Source organism: Anastrepha ludens, chromosome 2 (genome assembly GCF_028408465.1).
Source record: "Anastrepha ludens isolate Willacy chromosome 2, idAnaLude1.1, whole genome shotgun sequence".
Taxonomy (NCBI): domain Eukaryota; kingdom Metazoa; phylum Arthropoda; class Insecta; order Diptera; family Tephritidae; genus Anastrepha; species Anastrepha ludens.
The window spans coordinates 37,481,604-37,502,815 of NC_071498.1; the positions used below are offsets into that span (position 1 = coordinate 37,481,604).

The 21,212-nt window shown below is 37.3% G+C and overlaps 1 pseudogene; it reads right to left on the bottom strand.

Annotated features, from left to right (window-relative positions):
• Positions 1–19,728: 19,728 nt before the first annotated feature.
• On the bottom strand, positions 19,729–20,901 carry LOC128858316 (putative nuclease HARBI1; annotated as a pseudogene).
• Positions 20,902–21,212: the final 311 nt, after the last annotated feature.

Sequence of the window (21,212 nt, forward strand, 5' to 3'; positions counted from 1 at the left end):
GCTTTTCACTAGGAAACGCAATATGGAAGGCCTGTTACTACCCACATTGAAAGGGGTAGCACTGCAACTGTCTTTTGAGGTTAAATATTTAGGAGTAATCCTAGATATTAAACTGAGCAAAGGAAGAGGCACGTCGAGCAGAAGGTCTCTGGAACACTAAAAGTCTTCTGGCAGTGTAAGAGAACCTTTGGCAAGACATGGGGTCTAAGACCGGCGATAGTACACTGGCTGTACATCACTCTGATTAAACCCATTATTACATACGCCTCTGTAGTATGGTGGAAAGCCACAATGGTTAATTCCAGAGAAAAACCCCTAAACAGGCTACAGAGAAGTGTGCGCTTGGGTATCACAGCTCCCATGAGTACAACATCTGGTGATGCCCAAGATTTTCCTTCAAGAAACTATATCATTACTCGAATTATGAAATAAACAAATTTTCGAATTGGAACCAAAATCAGCTGTTAGATAAATTTGTAGCGCAATCAAAAAAATATTATGGTTCCATGTTTTTCTCTCTTTTATCTTTTACATAATCGTCTGTCTACTTGTTGCCATAAATTATTTCTAAAATTAATTTAACGAATAAAGCTAACATTATGTGATCATCTGCATGTAATGTGCGGTGATTTTTCCTATTACGTATACGCCATGGTACACTCGCACTTACTGATTACTCACATAAGCAGCTATTTTAATATATATATCAACATTTTGTATATTCCGCCCAACATTAGCTTGCGCACATATTTTGCATTTGTTTGTTTAACCCCTTAATGCCTGATTTTTTTCTTTTTTGCTAAAGAAATACTATATTTATTATTTAATACCTATTTATTTTACCAATAATAATGAAAACAAAATTTGCCGTTTTTAAAGTATTATTTAAATTGTTAATACAGCAAAGAAATAGTAATAATATACCCAATAAGATTAATTTAGAATTGAAATCGTCAGTGTGTTTTTAAATTATAAGTGCTTGGAATAAAATAAATCATTTTTCACGAACTTCCCTGCAAAAATATAATCGTGAAAATTTTTATTGGTGATAACACTTCCAGTTGCGAAACCAACAACAGAATAAATAAATGCCATACACTGGTATGTTTGTTATATATATATTAAACTAGAAAACAGTCCACGAAAAAAATTTAGCCCCTCACAATTTTGATCAGTTTTGACTATTTTTCCTTTTTTCTTTTTTTATGTTCTTTATTTTTTTGTTTATACCATAAAAGTGTAACTCATTGCCGAAAAATGCTCCATATAAATCCAAATATAAAACCTTTTACCGAAAGTATATTAAAGTTATACAAAAACTAAAAAAAATCGGCTAATTTTCATCAAAAATTGAATTAAAAAAGCCATTAGGGTCCGCCGTTTTGTAGGCAATAAAATTTGTGTATAATCAAATTCAAATTTAACGCTACTGGAAAATTTTGTTGATATTTTTTTTAATTTTTTCTTTTGCGTATTTTCTCCCTATAGCGAATTCATGAAATTAGTAGTTTTTGTTTGAAAAAAGTTCGCAACACAGTCAGAGAAAAGAATTACATAAAACCAACGGGATTTTTGAGCCATTTCAAATATCCTCTTTATTATACTAAAATTTAATAGTCTATAAAATGGGTAGTCAAATTTTTTTAGTGTAAATTCTAATTAAAAATTTTTAAATTTTTGAAAATTTGTTGAATCTTCACAAATCTTATAATATAGTACAATGTTTGAACTTGGGTTACTATAATTTTTTTAATAAATTTAATTTTTTTTATTAAAAAAATTATGTAAATTAAAAAATAATTAAATAAATAGTCAAAACTTGTCAAAATATTCATAATCCCTATTTTTTCGCAGCCTTTACATTCAAACTAAGCAGAAGAAAACTTAACGAAGTGGATGTAGAAGCAAATCGTTCTACTCGTAAATGTACAACAAGGCACATTTCAGGGTTAAGTATTTCATTTTTGTGCTGCCAAAGTCAACTTAACTCAACTCAGCTCGGCCGGGCCATCACTTTCTCTACGCCTTTGCGTCCAACTAACACTTCATTGTTTTATGTCTTGTCAATTTCTACTACTCTTTCGTTTTATTTGCCATTCGTTGTACATCACCAGGCTGCTAACTGTTGTTGCGAACATACTCGCATAGAACAAGTACATTTACATATTAACTAACTTTCACATGTAACAGCTACGCAGTATGTCAGCTATTTGGCAATGCGGCTGAGTCTTGGATGTTTGCTTGCAAAGACTTTAGTTGCACGTATTTTAATATGAGCCCAAAAGAAAAATCATCCAAACGTGACTTCATTTACTTGACACACGCCACGCATGCTAGGTTGGCCTTAGAGCATCAGATGGTTGGTTAGTGGCTGAAGGAGGGCAAGTGATTTTCGAATGTGGGTGTTATTGTTATTTCTGCAGCTACAGCAGTTGTGTTTTTGTGATGAGTATTAAATCAATGAAGAAGGTACATTCATTGTTTTAGTAGGGTAACTGTAGCATACTATTTATTTCGACTAATTTTATGTGTGATAGAAGTAAGATAAAATAGAATTGGTATTTGTTGGTCAAAATTGAAAGTATGCTTTTTCTATGTGACCATTTCACTGAACGCTCAGTGGAAGAATTTTATAGAGTTAACGCCACGAAATTTAGACAATGCTGGGTATATATTTTTATGTACAGTGCGTTTAATAGGTGCAGCTCATCATGGGCTTATTGAGAAGATTTTAATATTTATTTCTTACTCATTTAATTAAATTTTTTTTGGGAATATATCATCATCATCATTCACAGCATTACAACGCCGGGTGCGTCAAAGCTTCCTTCACAAAACTTCTCCAAAGTGTTCTATCGCATGCTTTTCCTTCGGAGTTTCGAATTGCCATTGCGAATTGCTACTGCGTCTATCCATCGGTTTCTCGGTCTTCCCTTCGCCTTCGCACCAATTATCTTTCCAGTCATGGCTTTCCTTACAGCGGATTCAGCAGGCATACGGAGCACGTGACATAGCCACCGCACAGTACAAAACGCACAGCTGTCTCGTCTTGGATAAGTTCGTTCAATTCCGAGTTGTATCTAATTCTGTAGCTGCCATCTTCATTTTTAATGGGTCCGAACACTTTCCTTAAAATTTTCCTTTCGAAGTTAGCAATAAGCGCACTGTCATTAATTTTCATAGTCCACACCTCGCAATCATATGTCAAAATTGGTCATATAAGAGTTTTATACAAGGTCAACTTCGTAGATCTAGATAAAAGACGAAACCTGAACAAACTAAGGTGTGAATAGTACGCTCTATTGGCGGCGTTGACGCGATCTTTGATTGCGGGTGTTGAGTTATTTAAATTGTTGCACCGCTTCAAAAGTATATGCAGCTACATGAAGATTCTGTACATTTGTGTGCCGTCTTGATTTCAGCGTGTATTTCGTTTTACACTCGTTAACGAAGAGGCCAATATCGTTGGCAATTTTATCAATTTTTAAAAAGGTTTCATTTAAGTCGTTCGTGTTCCTCGAAAGAATGGCGATATCGTCTGCATAGGCACATATTTCCGTTGTTGTAATTAGTAATGTACCACCTTTGTTGACTTCTTTTATAACAAAATGCAGCATAAAATTTAATAAGGCAGAGGATAGTGCATCACCTTGTTTGACACCAGATTCAATTGGGAGTGACTCTTTGAGCTTCCCTTGGATGATTGCTTTTGCTTTTGTATCCGTGAGCGTAACGATGATTAGCCTTAGCTGGAATTCCTGGGCTAAGCAGTACGTAAAAAATTGTATCTCTCCTGGCGCTATCAAACGCTTGTTTGAAATCTATAAAAAGGCATATTCGTGGTGTTTTTCAAGGATTTGACTGAGGACAAAGCACTGGTCGATTGTGGATTTTCTCTTGCGGAATCCACACTGACAGTCTTCAATAATGGTATCTGCATATTCATTGAAACGATGATAGAGGACATTAGTAAAAACCTTATAAGCAGAGTTAAGCAGTGAAATACCACGATAATTTTCACATACTCTCTTGTCTCCTGTTTTGTACACTGGGAAGATTATGCATCCCAGCCAATCAGAGGGTATAGATTCTCTTTCCCATGCATCTATCACTAAGTGGTACAAATATTTATGCAGTTTTTACCTTCTTCTTTTAAGAGCTCAGCCGCTATAGAGTCTTCACCGCTTGCTTTACCGGTTTGGAGTTTCTTAAGAGCCACAACGATTTCGTCAAATGTTGGTGGCAGAAAACCGTTTTCTGAATATACAGTTCAATTATAGTCCGGGATGAGTCAATGCTTCCTTCCCAATTGCGCTCCATACTGACTCGGTTCATTGCGTCATTTCTCCTAGCATTTACAAGACGCAAATCTGTATCAACATCGTCTGGCCATCTTCTTGGCGGTCTTCCGCGCTTTTTACTACACATAATAAGAGTGTAAAGGTCTTTTTCGTAATTCTGCAGTTCTGCTGTCGTCCATCCTGAGTAGGTGTACACACCATCTCAGCCGCTGAGCTTTAGCAAAGCGCACAAGGCTTTGACCTGATATCAGCTGATCGATCTCATCATTGTTTCTGATTCTGTAAGATCCATCAGCTTCCCTTATTGGTCCAAATATCCATCTTAAGATTTTATACTCGAAGCGGAGTAGGTTATTCTTTCTTATAAATATCAGTACCCATGCTTCGCACCCATATTTTGCTACTGGTCTGATTACCGTCCTGTAGATTTGTAGCTTCCACAACCTCCACAGTTATTTATTTTTGTGAAGTTTCAGGTGAGCAAAACAACTTTTACTATCACCTTTTAGCCTACCACTAACGCCGATTAGGATGCCTGCAGCGCTACTAAGATTTACACTCAGGTATTTAAAATTCTCTACTTTGTGCAAAATATATGTGCCGAACCCCAGATTGCACTATCGTGTGGCGCTTAAATACCTAACAAGGTATTTTGTCTTATCGGCATTAACTTCAGGGCCGACTAACTTTGCTTTAGTTATCAGCTCCAGCGTACAGTCAACACGTGGCCGTTGGGTTTTCGCAACGATAGCAAGGTCGTCAGCATAGCCGCAGATCTGGATGCTTCAGCTCATTCCAGCTTTTTTTGGCTTTTTTTATTGCCGTTTCTAAAGTTTTCCTTCCGGACAGCGAGGGGCTACCCTTTCGTTGGTTTCTTTTTGGATTCCAATCAATTGCAGTGCGTGTGTTGTCATTTGATTCTCTTCCAATAATGTGTCCAAGCCAGCCAGATTTCCTATTCGGGACTTCCGTTTGTATTGGAGTTTGGTTTGTGCTACTGCACCGGCTGCTATTTGGTATAATGTTGGGTCGAAAAATGCGAAACATGTTTCGTGTGATTATAGACGAGCACCAGATATTTTTAAAGGAGCCGAGTGACCGTTGCCTTACTGTTCTTTAAAGATGGCATAGCTTGTTGAATCTCACTAATCGCTATATGGAAACCACTGAGATCAGTTTTGCCTTCTTGGTTTATGGAAGGACAATTAGTGTGAAAAAGGTTCCGGACTTGGTTTTGCTAAAGTCTTTTCTGCTTTTGCTTTATTACAATTTCCTTTTGATCGTTTAGTAAAGGATGTTTTTTTTGTGTTGTTCATAAAAGATTAACATAACTTTTGACGAATCCTTTTGACATTTTCTTAGCATCCATCTAATTTACGAAATTCTTACACTTTTAGAAATGTGAAAGAAATAAAATTATCAAATACCTTTGGAACACTAAATGAAAGTGCAACTTGCGCGAAAAGCACAAAGAATGCATGAAATTTAATAAACCATGCACAGTGATTTGAAAATTGGCTTCCCTCGATTGCCACACTTTCAGTCACTATTGCAGTATTATCCTTCGCTTTGTCTTACTTCCGGTATTCGCGTTGTGTGCAAACAATGCGCTGACGTTGACAACGCGGCATTTCCCATTTCCCTGTGGAAATTCGTACCATTGTGCTCGTATATGTGTGCTCATGATGATGCGCTTCGACTCAAAGCGAAAGCGTCAACTCGCACTTCCTTACTAATCCTGCAATCTATGTTGCTTCGCCAACATTGGGCCATCACCTTTTCTGCACGCAACGTTTTTGCTCGAAGTACCAGTTTGAGTTAAACATGTTGTTGTTGTTGCTACAATACCAACCACACCGCACACGGAATCGATTTGTTGCTTTGACAACGACATCTGCTCTTTGCTACTCGTTGGTTGTGCTGTAAACAACGGCAAAAATCATAGCGCGAACTAGTAACTTCATCGTCCACACAACAAGCATTTGCTGAAACTACAGCGTATGTGGTTGTTGTAATGTATTTTATTAACCTTGCTTGGCATTGTTGGTGGCCATTTTCTTTACTCTTGTTTTCCTTCGTCCTTTTTTTAATACGAGTACTCTGTGCCGTTTTACCGTTGTTGTTTTTATTACTTTGCGGTTTTCAATTTTCTTCCCCACTTGTGCTTTGTTGCGCGTAAAACCGTACCATTACCTCTCTTCTCGTCCTCATTGTGGTCTCTCTTCCTCTTATATTTAGGTATTTTATCATTGCTCAGGTGTGCACTTCGCAAGACTTTGTGCCTTTGTGCACGCTTCCAATTGCAGGAGAGTTGTTGCGCTTGTGTGTGTATTCGCGCGCATAAGCGGGTATTAATGGCATTTATTATTTTCTCGTTACACGTTGACTTTTGGAACGCAATTTTTCAATGTAAACACAGCAAGAAATTCCATCACAGCAAAGTGTCAACCAGCAACATTCTACCGCACACAGCTCTTACACAGTGAGTGACTGATAGATCTATGGAGATTAGGTTAGGCGAGCTGCTCTTAAAGTGGTTAGTCGAAGGCATCAGAAGGCTATTGAAATGTCCAGAAAAGGGATATTGCATCAAAAATATATGTACATATATCCTCATGTACTTATTTATAACTGAATTCTTGACAAACCGAGGCAGCATTTCCAACGAGAAGAGACCAAGACACTCTAGATCGTCGAATACTTGGTCATGCAGAAATCTGAAGTCCGTGTTTTCCAGTAGTGAATATTCATACAAAGCTATTTAATTAAACCCTGCTCCTTCCTTATCTTAGAGATATCTTTATGCGCGAATTCGAAAGGTACATTTTTATAATATATAAGTAAGTTTTTATAATGTATAAATAAGTTATAATACAGATATATTCTTGAGCAAAATTGTCAACTGCCTAAAGAAGTTTATGAAATATGTAGAGTAGTTATGCAGTTCAAGAAGCGATGAACTTTGTTGTGGAAAACCGATGGAGAGGCAGATCTGTATGCGCCTGCAGTGACAGCAAAGCTGCGCTCATGGCCTTAGACAGCTCTCCAATCGCTTCAAGGGTAGTTGAGTACTGTAAACCCAGGCTGGACTATGTCGGTAGACATAATAGCTTGCTTCTAACATAGGTCACGGACACGTGAGTATCGCAAGTAACGACTCTTTAGCTAGTATGGGCTCTGAGGCCAACTTTTTTGGCTCGGAGCCCATTCTGCCACTCCCTTCTGCAGCCATCAAAGTCACAGTTAACAATCGAGTTATTTTAACCCACAAGCGAGCCCGGCAGACTGAGAGAGGCTGCAGATGTACAAAACTGATGTTACCTGTCATGTCCGAGCGATTGCCGCAGATGCCTCTGTCATTAAGTAAAAGGGACTCCAGGTAGCTGGTTGGATTGATGACGGGCGACTTTCTATGATTTTTTGGATGTCGGGTATATTTTAAGAAAATTAAAAAGGGAACCGGAGTGCAGTAAAATGGACTTAATTGTAACTGTTTTAACGCAGGTTCCATAAAAGGAATACTGTGATCCATAAAACCTTACATTGGGTTGCCACTTTTTTACTAGTGTTACTTTGTGTTTTCATCGCTAAAACTCACATTTAAAATGTAAAGGGTGGCTAAGTTTCAAGAGCCGGTGTTGATTTTGAATAAAATACAATTTTTTAGGAAATTATTATCATTTCTCTTCATTATGATAATATTGGTATCGCTCAATTGCGCATGGAATAAAATATTGGCCAAATGGCCTCGTCGGCACACTTCCATCCGATGGTCCAAATTTTCGATGACGGTGAGGCATAATTGAGGTTCTATGCCCTTAATCTGCCGAATTATCTCATCGTTTAGCTCTTGAGTTGTTACTGGTTTATCGGCGTACACCTTTTCCTTAAAATAACCCCAAAGAAAGAAGTCCAACGGTGTCGTTGACGTTTAGGTGTGGTTCACATTCAACATCGGCCCTTGATATTTAACCACCATTTATAAGAAAGTTCTTAATGTGGCGGGTGCATATGGTTTGGCAGCTGAGAGTAGCAAATTGTGTAGACATTTTTGCTTAGTAAGGTTTAGCAAGTCATCATGAATGGCTTAACGACAGAATAACGCTTCCCAATTGTAGAAATTTACGCTGAAAAAATAAATCTATTCTCGAAGTTCACAGAACGGTGGCGGCATAAACGATCCTTAATTATTCAAACATTGGAGACAAGGAGCTTCCGTTTCGGTGAATGGCAAGCGCTATCGACCCATACCGACTGAATTTTTCAAAAAGTAAGCAGCTTAACATCGGCGACATTCGGTTCTAATAAAATTGAGCAACTTGTTATATAGTGTGTTTAACATGCAATTTATTGCAATATCGAAGCCACCATTGAGATCATACGGCCAAAACTGGACTGATCAAATGGACCGTGTAACTCGTAGCCGAAACAGAAAGATGCAGGATATTACAGTATATTAAAAAAGTAAACGCCATTAAGTTCTCTACCAGATTATAATAAAAAAATTCATTCCAACAATATTTCTGTTTTGTATTATCATTTGAGGTTCTCAAGCTATTCAAAAACACCAAATAAAAAAAAAATTACAAAACTAAGTAGTTAATCTATTCTATAAACTGATTTTTATATATACATAGGTAATAATATAAAAAAAGTAATGTCGATGACAACTAAAGAAATTCGCTGAGCTGGTTATAGACTTCTTTTTATTCTGAAAACATTACTTTCCACGTTCATCTTATTTGACGCGAAACAAATTCCTCACTAAAAAATAGTATTGAAACAACTACGAGCCCGAGAATAAAATAGTAAATAGCACTTTCGGTTGCTTCGCAGGCAAAGCAATGACTCATTCAATATTTAAAGTCCTATTAAATTTGGATATCGGGATAAATCCAAAAATCTACGTGATTACTCTTCATAATATTAGGCGGGTGCGCGTTGTTTTTGAGATGTTAGCGGGATATTAGTAGTTTCAGCACAGGGAATAAGAGCGGATAGTATAAGGTCATGCCTGTAGAATTTCAAAATATTGCAATTTCGTTCAAACATCGATGTAACATATGGACGTCTTGAGAAGAGGTATGTAATACGGGTTCGGAATTTTCTCGAAAATATACCCAGTGAAGCCTAAGACAAATGCAAATTGATTTGCTTACAGGAACGGGGAAGGGAAAAAGTTTATTGGGAAGTTTATAATGGCCTAAAAGCCTCCTGAAAGAAGGGGCTGAGGAGTTACATAAGTGCCTCCACCATTTATAATAGACGTATTGGAAAAATAATCCATACCATCTGATCGGCTAGGATGCATAATCTTCCCAGTACACAAAAAAGGTGATAAGAGAGTATGCGATAATTATCGTGGTATCTCACTGCTTAACACGACAAGTCTACAATCGATCAATGTTTTGTCCTTTGCCAAATGTTTGAAAAACACTATGAATACAAGCTAGGTGTTCACTGTCTGTTCATTGATTTCAAACAAGCCTTTGACAGTGTTAAAAGAGATAGGATCCAGCCATATTGCTTATTCTTGGAATACCTGCCAAACTAATAAGGCTCGTTAACGCAACGCTCACAAATACACAATCAAAAGCGATCATTCAAGGGAAGCTCACAGAGTCGTTCCCTATTGAAACAGGTGTAAAACAAGGTGATGCCTTATCAACAGTCATATTCAATTTGATGCAGCACTTTGTCGTAAGGGAAGGTGACACCTTGATAACTAAATGTTTGGGTTATATGTGCTTACGCAGATGGCATCGCTATTGTCTCAAAAAATTGGAATGACTTAAAAGAAATTTTCTTAAAAATTAAAAAAAAATTGCGAACGATATTGGCCTTTCTGTAAACGAGGGCAAACCAAATATCTGTTGAAATCGAGGCGGCTTGCACAGATGCCAAATTTCCATGTGGGAGCCTATACTTTTGAAGCAGTGCAGCATTATAAGTACCTAGGAGTTATGTTCACATGTAGCGGTGATTCAACTTCCGCCGTCAGGGAACGCATCAACGTCACCAACAAAGCGTATTACGCCCACCTTAACTTGTTCAAGCCCGACTTTTGTCTAAAGCTACAAAGTTCACTATGTAATATACAAGACTCTTATTCGACCAATACTAACATATGGTTGTGAGGTATGGACTCTTAAGGTTGATAATTGTGCTCAGATTGCTCGCATGGAAAGAAAAATTTAAGAAAGATCTTTGGCCCAATAAGAATGGATGATGGCACCTATAGAATCTGATTGAACTCTGAACTGAACGATCTAACTCAGAACGAAACAGCTGTGCGTTTTGTTAAAGCGCAGCGCATAAGTTGGCTATGTCATGTGATCCGTGTGCCTGTTGACTGTACCGTGAAGAAAGCCTTGATAGGAAAGTTGATGGGCGTGAAGCCAACGGCAGACCGAGGAACCGTTGGCTAGACGCAGTGTAAAACGATCTTAAGAAGCTAAGAATACGTTACTACGAAGCAACAGCTCAAGATAGACCGCTTTGGAGGAGCATTTTGAAGGAAGCTTTGACGGACCCCGCGTTGTAACGCTATGAAAGAAGCAGAAAGGCTTAAACCTATAATACTCCTAATCCGAATCTGTTAGAATGATCAGTTAGGATGTTCTTTTTCCAATAAGGTTTTTTATTTGACAATTGTGTTACAAAAATCGACGTCTTCTGAAAAATATTCATTGCGCGCTCAAGCCAAATTATGGTGTTTGCTGATGAGACTTATTTTTGGCTTAATGGCTACATCAGTAAACAAGATTGCCGTATTTGAGCTGAAGAGTAACCCGAAGCCAATCAAAAACAGGCATTACATCCATAGAAAACAACCGTTTGGGGCGGCATATTGGCTGTAAGAATCATCGGCCCATAATCCTTTGAAGACGAGGCCAATGCAACAGTGAATGACGAAAGCTATCGCACCAAGGTAAACGACTTTTTGGTTCCAATATTTGGTTCCAATATTTGGTTCCAACAAGACAGCGCTACTTGTTATTCAGCACTAAGTTAAATGTATAAGCGAATAAACCAAAAGTAATAGAGTGATTCAGTCTTAAGGTGAACATGTAAAACAAGTATGTTGCCATTAATTTGTGACTATCGTTCGACAATCTAGTGATCGAACTCGGAGGAGTTATCGTAAGAGATTTACTTGAATTTTGGCGTAAGAAAATTCGTTACAATATGTTAAAGAAAAGATATTAAATACTAGCAAAAAATATATCAATAGACTTGATAGCCAACCTAATACTTTAGCTATAAAACCATTCGTTAATAGTGAAACTAGTAGAAGATTAAGGCGAGGTGCGAATTGTAAAGTCCCCAAAAGAAAATTGTACAATATATAATGGTTACTCAATGGGAGCTAAGCATTCATGTTACGTACATGGGTTAAGTTTATACCAAATATTCATAACATTCGCTTGTTTTGGTAAAGATAGATTGCAAGTAAAAGTATGAATAAAAAAGTTTCTTTTTAATTAAATACAGCTTCTTTTTAAATTTGAAGGCTCACAACTCTCTTTAGAGCTATGCACTACTAGACATTTTTACTAATATTTTATGTAGAAGCCAAATCTGCTAATAACAATGCCAATAAAAAATCATTCCATACAAATTGACCCACTCGAATATATATGTACGTATGACGCTAACAACTTTTGTGGGGTATTTTACCGAGCTTCTGCTCGAATTTTTGGCATGCAGCTTGATGTTTTCCTATAAATGGCAGAACCTACAGAATTATGCCACCTTCAAACGGAAGGTGTGCTTTTATGGGAAGCTTTCTCATGGCAAAAATACACCGGAGGTTTGCTATTGTCTACCAAGGAGTGATCGCCATTAGAAAAAACGTTTTCTTTCATTTGGTGTCTCGTTCCCGATGTTTTGAAACCAGCCACTACCGAACTGTAGTCACACGACCATTCGACTATGGTGTCCGCCTCCCGAAGACTAAAGTGGGAAAAATGTGTCCCGACACCTAGATAAGGTAACTGAGTTTAGCTTGTAACTGAGTTTAGCTTCAACTGACACTCCTAAACAATTTTTGAAGGCTTTTGAAGCAGCTTTGCTATCACTACAGACCCTTATTTTAATTCCTGGCCAGCTTTCAGTTTTGATCTAGGTAGGTAGGTAGGTAGGGAGGTTGTCGTAAGACACACTTAGACCTTCGGCAGGTCCATTGTGATACCACTGAAGCTTATCCTTACTCTACGTGTTCCTTTTCAAACCATCCGGTTGATTTAATAAACGAGCAGAGCTTCGTTAGTTTTAGATGGGCTATGTCCGCTACATCGGTTAGAAATGCTGTATCGAGAGTGCGCAGCCTTCTCATAGCTAGGCTTTCACACTCACATAAAAGGTGTCTGACTGTTTCCTCTTCTTCTGTATTAAGACAGCTTCTACAGAAATCGAAGTAAGGGAGTCCTAACCTTCTAGCGTGGCTGCCTATTAAACAATGACTAGTTAAAACACCTATCATTTTTCTTATAGATTCTCTGTTGAATCTTAGCAAGATCTTCGATCGACCGCTGTTCCAGTTCGGCCATGTCTGTCTGCTTAGTTCGCATGTTGTGAGGTTTTGCCAGATTGTATTTACCTTTTTGATGGTTTCCCTGTCTATAAGTAATTTACAAGTGGCTATGGGCATGGGTATCAGCGCCTTATCCGGTTCGAGACCGAGCGTTGTACCGGTTCTTGCAAGTTCATCTGCCTTACAATTTCCTGCAATGTTTCTGTGGCCTGGTACCCAGATAAGGTGCACCTTGTAGCACTTAGATACGTCATCTTGTAGTTTAAAACATTCTAGAACTGTTTTTGACGAGTGTGTTTTTGATTCCAGCGCTTTTATTGCTGCTTGACTGTCCGAGTAAATGAAGACTTCATTTGCGGATAATACTCTCGTTTTTATTTCTTTAAGTCCCTCTTTTATGGCAATGACTTCCGCCTGAAATATACTGCAATGATCAGGCAAGCGAAATGATTGGCATACTCCGAGTTTGTCGGAGTAGACCCCTCCACCTACTTGGTTGTCCAGTTTTGAGCCATCCGTGTAGATGTTTAAGTCATTTATCTTGACAATGAGCCCGTTATCCCATTCCTCTTTGGAAGGAAATACTGTGACAAAGGATTTATCGAAATTGATGTCCTTGGTCCTACAGAAATCCGTTGTGCTGGGAATGCAGGGGAATTGTTCTAAAATTGAGGAGTGCCCTCTTTGGTACGTTCTGAGTAGGCCGATTTCTCTTAGTCTGAGAGTTGCTTTGGCAGCTGTTTGCTTACCGTACTGCTCTATTGGTAAAATGTTAAGTATAATATTTAGTGCATCTGTGGGTGTGGTTCTGAGGGCCCCGCAGATGCAAAGACTGGCCATTCTTTGTACGTGTGCCATGGTTCTTTTGACGTACAATTTATCTAAAGCTGGCCACCATACTAATATGCCGTATGTTAGGATTGGTCTGACAATTGCCGTGTAAAGCCAGAATACGATAGATGGGGAGAGACCCCAACTTAGTCCTATTAGCTGTTTACAAGAGTATAGTGCTATTGTAGCCCTTTTTACTCTATCTTCGACATTTGCCTTCCATGTTAGCTTTCGGTCTAGTATTAGACCTAAGTAGCGGGCCTCATCACAAAATGACAGTGCCGTTCCACCTAGAGTCGGAGGAGTTATATTTGGAATTTTGTGTTTCCTGGTAAATAGGAAGAGTTCAGTTTTATTGGGGTTGACGTTTAGCCCATTTGCTTTTGACCAGTTTTCAACCATGTTTAGTAAATCCTACATGACTCCTGTGAGTGTATTGGGGAATTTCCCCCTTACTACCATTGCAACATCGTCCGCATAGGCTACAACGTGTTGTCCTCTCTCCTCTAGGCTCTTTGGCAATGAGTTTAGTGCCAGCACCCATAGGAGAGGGGACAGCACACCGCCTTGAGGTATTCCTCTGCTAACTTTTTTCTTGATCTCTGAGTCCCCTAGGGTTGCGATCACAAATCTGCTCAAGAGCATGTTTTTGATGAACTCAACCAGAGCGCCAGAGATCCCGAAATCCGTCAGTGCCTTTATTATGGTATCCGGTAGGATGTTGTTGAATGCGCCCTCGATATCTAGGAAGGCTACCAGTGTGAATTCTTTATTATACATTGACTTCTCGATTTCTGTAACAAGTGAGTTAAGTGCTGTTTCGGTTGATTTCCCTTTACAGTACGCATGTTGTGAGATGCAGAGCTTATTAGGGCTGATGTTAGCCCTAATATGCTCTTCTAAAATTCTTTCTAATGTTTTTAGCAGAAAGGAGGATAGGCTTATTGGCCTGAAATCCTTAGGTGTCGTGTGTGAACTTTTTCCCGCTTTAGGGATAAAGACCACTTTTACCTCTTTCCATGTTGATGGGACACTTTTCAGTTTCAGAGCGGCCTTAAATATGACCGTCAACCACTCCATGATGTAGTTTAGTGAATGTTGTATTTGGGCCGGGAATAATCCATCTGGGCCCGGTGATTTAAATGGTTTAAACGTGTTCACTGCCCAGGTTATCCTGGATTCAGTGATTATTTCTTCAATGTCAGAGTTTGGTCTTTCTGTACCATTGTTGATTAACACGTTAGATGATTCGTTGCTGGGAAAGTGTGTGTCCACTAGCAACTTCAGAGTTAGTAGTCCAACTCCTGTCCGGTTTTTGGAGGTATCCGGTGGTATAGTGTTTTTTTGAAAGGATTTTACGCAGTCTGGAGGCCTCTGTGGTTCCTTCGATTTCTCCACAGAACGTTCTCCAACCAGACCTTTTCGCTGTGATCTAACGCCTTGATCTAACGAGATACTGTTGATAAATATCGCCATGAATTTTTTACACAACATAAAAAAGCTCTGGTGGTTACTCCTGCATGTTTATCTATTGGTTCAGTTTTTTGCAAATAAAGGCCAGAAGTTCTATGAGCGCGGAATCATGAAATTGCCGGAAAGATGGCAAACTACAAATATATCGTCCCCTAAGTATTAAAATAGCCTATACATTTTTTTATGCTTTGAGAAAATGAATTTGAAACTTTTTGTCGAAAGTAGCTCTCACTCAAATCTCATTAGGTCTGTAAATATTTATTATTTTTTGGCTGACGTTTTGACCCACTTTGTGGAACTAGAATTTGATAAAATTTTTACCACATATAAAATCGACGATGGAGAATCCAAAAATTCAATAAAAAAATAATAGCCTATGAGCACATAGGCTATTGTTATACTAAGGGGACGATATAATATAATTGATTAAATTCATTCCAAGTTTTAATAAAAATGTATTTACTTTCTTTTCAAAAATCGGCAATTTCTTTCCGAACAACCCAATAGAATAATGTTTTTTTTTTTTTGTTTTTTGTGGTTATTACACTTCTACAACAAATGAGCGATATATTTTGAATTTATTTATGTTATCAATTTATAGCAATCAGTGCAGATGTTTAGCTTTGTTTTCAGCCTTCACACGAGATGGGCTCTTAAGTAGGCTGTCCAAATTTTCATTACAACGTAATGGCATATGAACGTCACGAAGAGCGGCTAAGTGTAAGTAATTGGAATGAAATTCAGCCCGAAGAAACGTAGTGCCCACTTTAAAGCCACTGCAGTTTATGTTGAATTAAAAAGACACTTCAAAATCACAAAAAGGTAAGGAAACGCCATTAAAATCACTCCTCTAAATGTTGTTGATCTACCAAAAGTTCCAGTTCAGGCAATGAATATATTCATGCGGCTCTGTGTGTTTTTTTGCAAGTAGCTTTCACTTTTACAGCATACGTTTAGGCGCCTGAGCACAATACTGAAGTTCACTTACCATACACAGCGATTATCCCTTCAATGGATTACAATGCATACTCGCATAATGGGCGTGTTAAAGTGTCACTTTATCCACAATGAACTTGGGTCAAAATAGGTCAGTTCATGAAAGTACAAGAGAGTGAGAGTAGGTGTAGCTCTAGTATTCGTTTAGTTTAGTCGATTACAAAAGCATACATAACTGTTTGTGATAGAGTTTCGCAATTTTCGTAAATTATCAACAAATCAAATTATTCAAGCGCGAAGACCCTTTTCTAACAAACACTCCCACACATGCACACTTTTCATTTTTCACACATTTCTTTTTTTGTCTTTTGTTTTCGCAAATTTTATCAGTTGTGTATACAAAACAGAAAAAGAAAATGCAGTGAAGAGGTATTCATACAAAAGTAGCTAAGGATCAACTACTGAAATAGCTCTTCAAGAGTTTTCTGCAGACGCTTAAATTTATTTGTTTGTGTAAATTCGCAGAACTTGCTTGAATTTGCGTGTGAGTGTTTATGTGGGCGCTCCCCAACATATATTTCCGATTTGATTTTGAATTGCATGTGAGTAGCCGAGAAATTGTATCTGGTAATCAGAAATCAGTAGGTTGGGCATGGACAAGGCATGCCTACGGTGGCGAAAGAAAAAGTTAATGCGTTTGTATTGGTGCATGTAAAAATACTCTGGAGTAAGCAGTGAGCAATTTGCAAACTACTTAGCAAATATTATAGTTGTTGAACTGGTATTTCATGGAAAATCACACACTAGTTCGAAAGTTACTAGAAATCTACGAGTTGCGAAACTATCAAAAAGTAGTGTGTGAAAACCAAAGAATCTTAATTACTATAAATAGGATTGATCCAAATGCAAAGGATGTATGTAATGAGAATTAAGTGAATATAAATGTTGTAGCAGTTAATCGACTACTCGCCTTTGTATATTATCAACTAGTTCATACACTGATGTGATGTTGATGCAGTGGCTACCCAGTTCGTTAAATATTATATTCAGCCCAATCCTAAATAAAATTTCCGAACGAGTTTTTCCCCTTTCCGTAATCCTACTATCCTAAATAAAAATGTTTTTGCGGAATATCCCACTTTCCGCTTTCCTCTCATCCTAAACATCTTCGAAAAATTTCGAACACGAAAAGTAGGTATTTTAAACATGAAATAATTGCGGAAACTGTTCACATTCCGTTAGAAATGTTTCATCTGTATTTTGAAAGGGAATTTGCAGCAAAAATGTGAGTATTTTAATAAAATCAACAAATAAAACGCAAATGGGAATGCTAGTAAATATGATGGAAGGTAATCCTGCTATTGCGCGGGGATTTTTTAAGGGAAGTAAGAAGGAGGCTGCCAGATTTTGGGAAAAGGTGAATGTGGAGCTGAGTGCGGCAGGTCCCCCAATTAAAACAATTGTGGAATGGAAAAAGGTAGCTTGAAGATTTATAAGTTCTTAGTGGCAATGATTCGTTACTTGCCAATGTTTCAAATAGTTAATCAGTGTATGCATGCAAAATTGGGAGAATAATTTGTAAATGCTTCAACTATACAAATGCGTTGTTTGCATTGTTTAATTGTTGAATCCTTTATTTAGGTATGGGCGGACCAGAAGAAATATGTTCGCCAAAAAGTGGCGAATAATATTTATAAAAATGCAAAAAGGTACTGGGGGCGGCCCAAATATGGAGAAGGTACTTTCCCCCCTTGAAGAAGCAATTTTCAAATTGATTGGCATTAAGCAGTCAGTAGAGGGGCTGGCGGTTAAGAAGTTTGGAATTCAGGAGAATTTGAATATGTCCTGTAAAGAAAACTGCCCAGAAGTGGAGTCACTAAATCTGACCCAAACTGGCACATTGGATGGATTTATGGACATCAGCGAAGTAAGTCCTATAAGTCCACCAGTTGTCTCTATAGATTCGTTGGCGTTTACGAATGAAGACCCATCTGCAGATAAAAGCGAGGTGGCATCATCAAGTAAGAAAGCATATTCTAGCCAAAAGGCTTCGAAAAAAGAAAGTTGCTTATATGCACTAGAAGAGGAAATATAAATACTAAGGGAGATCAGCGCTAATATAAAGACTGCGGTTACAAACCAGGACGAGCAACGTGAAAACTTAAAAAAAATATACCAGAGGTTAATATTAATTTTACAAAAATTTATAAGTAACAAGCATCACCCAGTGGGCTTCGCACCACCATTCATAAAATGTTTTTTTTTTTATATCGCAAGAAATTTTTCATATTAAGTTTTCTTTATAGAACTCGTAAAATGTTTAAACAGTTGAATTAGTTGATTTTTTTCATTCAACATACTTTCTAAAGATGTCACAATAGCCTTTTCTGTACTTTTTTAAAATTTGATTGTGGTGGTCACCTATATACAGGTAAGGTGAAAGAGCCGATAAAAACTTGTAATTAAACTTTGATTCTTTAATTTCCATTTCAATTTTTTACGCTAAATAAATTATGCTAAAATAAATAAAGTTAAAAATGTTTTTCCAGTTCCTTGAATGCTCCAGTTTTTATTATATTTTCGCCCAAAATTAATATTAACATAATACACTTACAACCACAACAGTACAACAGAAACGCTCATAAGCGGATGTGTATTTGTTATTGTTTTTCCCATACAGGCATTTCGTATGAGAGGAAACCATTACTCACATAAATTATCATAACTCAGGAACGGGTGCACCGATTTCAATCAAACTTCACAAAAACCACCTCCTCAAAGATAGAAAAGAACTCTAAAATTTTTGTGTCAATCGGTTCTGCGGTTCTTGAGTTATAAGATTACCAAGAAAATGTAATATATAACGACAACTTGAAATAACCCAGGATCAGCAGTGTGGTTAGGAATTTCAGCTGATATAAGGCTATCGATTTGATCCGGAGTTATTTTATGTACCAGCCAAATTAGTATATGTGCGTGCGGCAATCCCCTTTTCTGCCATTCGATGGAGTACATATGGCAACGCACCTCCACAAATACATACATATAATTTCACAATTAAATCCATAAATGCTTTACATTTTTGCCCTTGAGTTATATTATAAGATTACCAAGGAAATGTAACTTCTTTTTATATATATAGATTAAACATTTTCCTTCATGCAGGCTAGATAAATTATATGAGCTAAAGAAGACGCATTTGAAGGCAATCGAGACTATTAAAAACGACAAACTATGGGAAATCAAAATTGCTAACGGTATCAAAAGAGAAAAGCTGGAAGAAAATAAAAAGCATAACTATGCAATGGAACAAATGAGAAGGAAAGAGATTGAACACAAATTAGAAAAAAAATAAAAGACTGCTTGGAATACATGAACTGGAAGCATGCAAACGCCAAAACAATTTATTAATTTAATAATGACACTTATAAGCTAAGATTTTATGTAACTGAATTACCTGTGTTTTGTTTTTTATTTTATGTAATTTTTTATTTAACTGATTTTTTATTAGAACATAAGCATTTTACTTGTAACTAAACTTACGAAAATTAAATGATCGAGCGTAGAAATAGCAAACATTTCTGTTTTTACATTTTAGTTATTGAGGGAATCACGGATATTATTTCTTATTGATCTCGCAACCTCCATATTTTATGTTGGTATGTTGGAATGGACGTCGTGAATTTCAGGAAGGTTTATCTCCGCTTCGGCATCGGGTGTATCGGGTATATTCGGTCTGAAGTGAATGCAGATGTTATGCAAGCAACAAGTAACATTTACAATTTGTGCTGCTTTCTCTGGAGCGTAGTGTAGTTCTCGTCCACCAAGAATGCACCTCCATCGGTTCTTTAAAACACCATTAGTTCTTTCGATTATGTTGCGACATTTTGAATGCATTTCGTTGAACTTAATTTCTGCTTGGTTCGGCGTCCGATAAGGAGTAATAAGCCATGGTTTTAACGGATATCCAGCATCACCTTAATAAATAATTGGAAATAGATTTTCTCGGTTAAGATACATTTATAAATATGTGAGTATATAAATTTATAAAATAAAATTTAATAAATAAACAATCTTTACAAATGTAAAATTTTTCCTAACAAACAGAAAGTTCTTTGGTGGTTTGAAAATTGTGAACGTAATTCGCTAACGTTCCAAATTAGCGAATCATGACTAGCACCCGAATGAGAAGCGTCGACGTAGCGTATTTTTAATTCATGGTCACATACCTATTATTATAAAGAATCATTAAATGTACTTCAGAAAGGATTTAATAACTTACCAGCATAACATTTAAGCTGTAATAACTCTTTCTGTTGTAGTAAAGGTGACTATTTTCGGATGGCGCAATTATCTTAACGTGCGTTCCATCAACGCAACCGACAACAGATGGAATTTTATGCTTAATGTAAAAAGTAGTCGTAATTTTACTTTTTTCTTCGGCTATCACTGGAAACTGTATCCACCTTGGACATACATAGATATTGTTCAAATATAAAGAGGACGTCCGCAAGTGCTTTCCAGAAACTGGACTGCACTAGCCCCACGACGTGGTCTTTTCCCACACCCGTCTGGTAACCGCCTTCCGCAAAGAATCGCAAACATGCGCTTAACTTTAGTACTGGAGTAACAGCAAACTGCTTCCTAGCTGGTTGCGTATGAGTCGTCACCACTTTTAGCAAGTACTCAAACGCTGGTTTATTCAACCTGAAATACTTCTGAAATCTGTTTAAACAATTAAAAAAAGTTGAATATTTAGTTATTTTAACACACTTTTCTTCACTCGTTTACTTACAAAGATTGAGGCATCTCCAAGGGGTTCATTAAGTACCGGAGTTTTCTCCTCGCCACTCGTGGCCCGTTTAATTGCTCCCTTTCCTCTTCATTTATTTCACTCACTAACATATTTAATGCTAAGCTATTCATTTTTCAGTTTCCTATTTAAATGCAATTTATATTTCGCAAAAATAAACAATATTCACATTTTAAACGCATTGCAAAATTGACAACAATAAACAAAACAGATGATTTCGAAAAACACAAGTGAGAAAACATCCTACTCGCCAAAAATCCCTTTCCCTAAGGGTTTAAAATTGGAGGAATTTTTCTTAGGGGAATTAGAAATGCGGAAAGGA